This window comes from Sipha flava, unplaced genomic scaffold, assembly GCF_003268045.1.
Source record: "Sipha flava isolate LNK unplaced genomic scaffold, YSA_version1 169_pilon_pilon, whole genome shotgun sequence".
NCBI lineage: Eukaryota > Metazoa > Arthropoda > Insecta > Hemiptera > Aphididae > Sipha > Sipha flava.
In genome coordinates this window covers 970,254-976,253 of record NW_020271881.1, presented here as the reverse complement: position 1 = coordinate 976,253, position 6,000 = coordinate 970,254, and positions in this window count along the sequence as shown.

Here is a 6,000-nt window from a genome sequence, read left to right as displayed (position 1 = left end):
TCCGAATTGATATGGGAACCATACTTAATAAAAAAATGATACCTTATCAAAGGATTTTTGAACTTTTCTCTTGGTAGTAAATGAGAAGCGTAGTTCAAAATCACATTAGTACGAAATTCTTCGGCTGCAGTACGCTGTTTTATTGCCATACTCTACATTTATTATTAATATATAATAATAATAAATAAATAAAAAATAAAAAATATTATATTATGTATTATATTTATAATAAATATATAAGTTAATACCTTAAGTATTAGGCTAGGCCAGTGGTTCTCAAACTTTTTTGTTCACGGAGCCCTTATGTTTTTAAAAAAATTTTCGTAGTCCCGAAAATCAGAAATTTATAATCAAGACAACAATAATTATTAATATTTCATACTGAAAAAAACACATAGTTCAAAATTTCATTTTTTTTAAAGTTCGAATTTTGTCATTTATTGTGAAAACTTTGATCATTTTACGTCGTAATTTACTTAATTTAATTTTGTGAAAATAAGTTATGAAGTCATAATAACCAAATTTTATCAGAAGTCTTACTTGTAAATAAAATTGATGTCACTAAAACGTATAACTCGTTGCGCAATTCAAATAATCATACCAGTGTTTTTCCTCAATAACTAAGAAATATAATAATATTCAAATTTAGAAAGTTAATATATGCCCACGGAGCCTAGGGTTCAGCGGAGCACAGTTTGAGAACCGCTGGGCTAAATTATTAGACAACCTGAGCGTCATAATAATAATTGTTCTAAGTCAAAGCAGTTCTTGAAAATATGAGGAAGAATATTATGGAGTAGAAAGGTTAAGTCGGAACGATTATTTTTATGACTTGTCCACAGGAATCTAAAAATACATTCTCGCCAATTACTATGTTAAACTATTGTCAAGACTACTGACAGTAAACTTATTAAACACCATTTCTCTAAAATCTAAATCAAGTCCATCTCCCCTCAGTCACGAAATACTGGTCTACACATATAAGCTATCGTATACATATTCAATAAAGATTATTTATAGATAATTAAATCAACTGTTGTATAAGCAGTATAATATAGTATAATATATACTATATATTTTATGATTATCACTATTGATTAACAATAATATTATATAAAAGTTTGACCACGTGAGCCATAGGATGGCCAGCCCCATAATTAAAAACTGAATGCAGATGATGTATATATTTCCACCGTCTTAATTTTGTTTCTTATATTAAAGCTAGATAATAGTAAATATGATAAAAAATAGTCTTAGAAAATAGTTTAGATTGAAATTCGTATTTTACTTTAGCTGGATCCGGTTTATAAGTAAATTTATTTTTCTTCGATGAATGCATTATGATTTTCGATAAACTTTCTTAATCAGTTGATATCTGTATTAAAAGAATAACTAGATTAAAGTTAGTTTTTACGAAATAAATGTAAAAATTTGATATTTTTACGTATACGTTCCCAAGGATACGAAATTTGGATGTAAATATATCCATAACACAATGTATTATTATTATTATTATGTCATCTGATAAATTATTTACTCCAGAAATGTATGTAAGCTACCTTATCTGTGGTGAAAGCACCAGTCACCTATTTCATGAATTTTGTATATACATATAAACATCATAGTTTATATCAGGACTTTGAACCGGTTAAAACCGTTTTTTTACTAACCGGTTTAATTGAAAAATGTGTATGAACGAAAACAAAAATGGAGCCACAGTTACTAATTTTATGGAACGAAAACGAAATAGTTAACCAGAAAAATATTTTTCGTTCTCAAACGGAAATAAATACATTTTTAATTACGAAAAATTATTAATATTAAATTTTAGTTTTTACACATTTTTTTAAGTTGGTCAACCTGTTTTGTTTGACAAGGACAGGTAAAAATTATTAGATAAATATAAAATAATTTACAAGATAAAAATTGAACAATTGATAAGTGGGACTACTGGTCGTAACTTCACACTACTGTAGTTAATACGTGAACACGATTAATGACAACCAGAAACCACACTGTTTATTTTTATAATACTGCTTTTAATGCACAATGGTGTTATCTTAAATTAAATCGAATATTTGTAAATTTGTTCAACATTTTGAATTAATATAGTTTTTCTTTTTTGTCTTACTCGATAATAAATATTACAGTTATGTTGTTCATTATGTATGTTAGTATATTCAATATTGTAATAAAAACTTAAAAATGTGTATCATATTATTTATTGTATATTAATATATTATAAATATACAGTAGGGTCTCGATAATCCGAACACAGGCTAATCCGAAATATGCGGTAATCCGAACGAGCTTGAGAAATATCGCATCGCTGTATTAATACATAATATATATATATATATATATATACATATTATGTAATAAATATTATCTGTACATACACACATATATAATAATAATAATTTTTTGTATACATTGTCTTTATAAATTATGAGTTTTTATATGATTAATACAGATAAAAATAAATTTCATAATTTAAATTACAATAAAATTGATGATTTTATTAAGCCATAGATAATCCGAACGACCCCTTTCCCCGATTTCGTTCGGATTATCGAGACCCTACTGCAGTGGTTCTCAACCAGTGTGCCGGGGCCAGGGCCGTGTTAAGGTGGGGGCAAAGGGAGCAATTGTCCCGGGCGCCGTATTTTTTTAAAAGTAAAGGGGCGTCCTTATCTGCACTTAATATGCTACCTGTTCCTAGTGGCCTCGGGGCGCTGAAATGTTTGACACGACTCTGGTCGAGGCACACTACTGTGCCGCGAGATCGACTAAGTGTGCCGTGAAAAATGATATTTGAAAATACCGATTGATGAAACTATGACAGCCAAATGTCAATTAATTGTGTAGATAAGACGATACATACCGAGGTGGCCAAAAGTCGTGCAACGCCTACCGCCTGTATGGTAACGCGCGTTACGGCGCAGTTACTCCCTTCCTCGTCGTCAACGTTACGTCATATTACAACTTTGGTCACGTTATCGCGTTTACAACAAAATAACCCACTATTAGACGCAATTTCATGTGTGTTATCGATCGTAACACTGCCGAAATGCTCGCTCCAAAATGTTCACTTGTTGAACGCACTTTGTTAATAAACATGGTTCGGATTTTATAACATTTGCTACTTATTATAGGATATAGATAAAGATTGCAGAGATATTCATTTGTGTTATTAACCAGGGACTCCAATTTAGAAATTTTATTTGCTATTTTTTGCATATTTGAAGTATTTTAGATTTTTAGTGCTATTTTTGAAGTTTTAGTGATATTTTTTGCTAATATACATGATTTTATGCTTTATTTTGTATTTTTCAAAAATCTCGTTTATATTGAATGAAAAATAGTATTCATTTATGTAAATCCAAAAATTCCCACATTTTCTTTTCATATTAATAATTGATAAATAATATGGTATTTACTATTTAATATGTTACTAGAATCTATTTTTAAGTAGCCTGGCGATATCAAATATATTAATACATTTATGCCCTCTTATCTGTTTTATTTATTTTTATTTTATTATTGTTTTACAATATATTGTCGTCTATCGTACGTATTTTATGCTGTCAGTTCTCCGTATTGTTTGATTTCGTTTCATATTCGTTTATTACTCGATTGTGTATTATTTGTTTTTCTGTTTCGATACATAAAGTAAAATGCCGAAAGTTAAAACATCGAACTATCCGTGACTTAGATATTTGTGTCTATTTTCAAGTTTGGTGGCGATAATGTTTTTACGATTGACGCAAGTATTCAATTTTGCAAATTGTGTAAATGTAATGTTAATAGTGACAAAAAGTTTAACATTACTCAACACTTAAAAAATGGAGAAACAGTTACATATAAACGATGTCATCATTCAAGGTAAAACAGGTATATTTACATAAAACAAGACGTACATATAAGTTTTTTGAAATTGTTAACAGAAGATGGTAATTTTAGTATTTTTTATTAATGTATTACTTCATAAAATAATATAATGCATTTAATAACATTTTGACTTACATTTTTTTTTTTTTTTTGCTATTTTTGTTGTTTGTAGGGCATATTTATAGAGCATATTTTAAGGTTTTTTTAATCATATTATAGCGCATATTTTAGTATTTTCGGTGCTATTAAATCCGAACCCTGTTAACAAAATTATGGTACAGAAACGAAGGTTCTTTTAACCTCCTAGGGATTGCGCCTATGAAAATCTCATTGGCAGTTGCGCCGTAATGTTAACACCGCTATTTTATTTCTTTATTTTTAATGTAGATTTGTAGTACTATTATAATATATTTTGCATAAGACATGCTAGGAATAATTTACAAAGGCATTTTCTAATAATTAAATTAATCAAATAACTTTATTTTAATATAATGTTATACATATTAAAAATATTAAAATTCAATTTAAAAAATGTATTTTTAAACGTTATTACAGTATATTATTAAGTAAAATATACTAATTTATTTAAACATTTTTTTTTTTTTTTAATAAAAAAATGGAAAGAAATTTTTTTTTTAAATTTAGTAACTACACTTCCTCATCTTCATCGATTTCGTTGTTGTCTTTATCACATGCATTGCATTTTACTTGCCGTACACTGTGGTGTTTACAGACATGTTTTTTGCAATCATTATATATTACACCAGTTTTATTATTTTTATGTGGTCCACAAATATAGCAAATCGGTCGGACTTTCGATGGAGCAATTTCAGAAATTGAATTATCTCTGTACTTAGAGAGAAAAATATCAATGTCTTTTGGTAAACTTCTTAATTTGAATCTTTTTTTCAAGTTTTTCTCCATCAGTTCCATTGATAATTGAAAAACATATTGTCTCCTGGAGTACATTTTTTCTGGGTTATTTGCAAGAAAAATTTTTAAAGAATTTATTCCAACTATATCAAGTTCTCGAAAAAAAAATTACAACTGGACACCTTTTAATTTTCTTAGCTGTAGTAAATGTTGAACACATCAAATCCATTGTATCGACTCCTCCTTTCGTGGAATTATAATTAACAATTTGAACGGGTTTTTGAGTGTTTTCATCAAGTTCGATAGAGTTATACATAGTAGATTACAATAGTACTACTTTTTTCTTTTTTATAACATGAGAAACTAGAGTTTTATCATATTGACATCCAGTGATACTGGTTTCAGACATGCGATTTTTGTCAAGAATAAATTCTGGAGGTACTTCTCTTTTATTCCGTTGTACTGTTCCTAAGAAGGTGTGTCTTGCGCCCAATAAGTATTCAACTAACTGATCACTACTAAAATAGTTATCAGATTGTGATGAGAATTAATTATTGGATGAGTCATTCTTTTGCAAATATCAAAAGGCTTATTAGAAGTCATGTAAGGCCCATTCTTTTGCTTACCACAATAAAAATCTAAATTGAACGTATAAAAAGTTCAGACGTCGCAAAGTGCATATATTTTAAGACCATATTTGGCAGGTTTTTGAGGCATAATTGTATAAAACCACATCGTCCACGAAAAGACACAAGCATTTCATCAATAGTCACAAATTCACCGACACAATAGCTATTTTGGCAGTTTTGGTACTTGTTTGTTATCGCCCCGCCGTATAGATATATATCATATATTACGCTGTTCCCATAATTATCGTGTTTCACTCGTGATAGATGATTTATTTTAGGGAATATTTTGGAAATATCTACGTTTAATACGTACGTACAGTTTAGTGCGTTGCTGACTTTCGAGGTTTCGTTATTATACTGCCTACTTTGTTCAAACTTTTATATAAAATTAAATTTTAAACGATAAAATGAATTTTAGTGAATTACTTACAGTTGTTTTAAGCGACGAAACTGGAATTGGATTTTTCCAAAAAAATAATGTAATTAAAGTTAGTGAAATGTGTGAAAATGGACATATAATGTTTATTAAGGGATTGCGATGGCGGTGTCAGAAAAGAAGTTGCAGGAAGGAAAAGGGTTTAAGAGTGAATAATTGGCTAACTGGTTC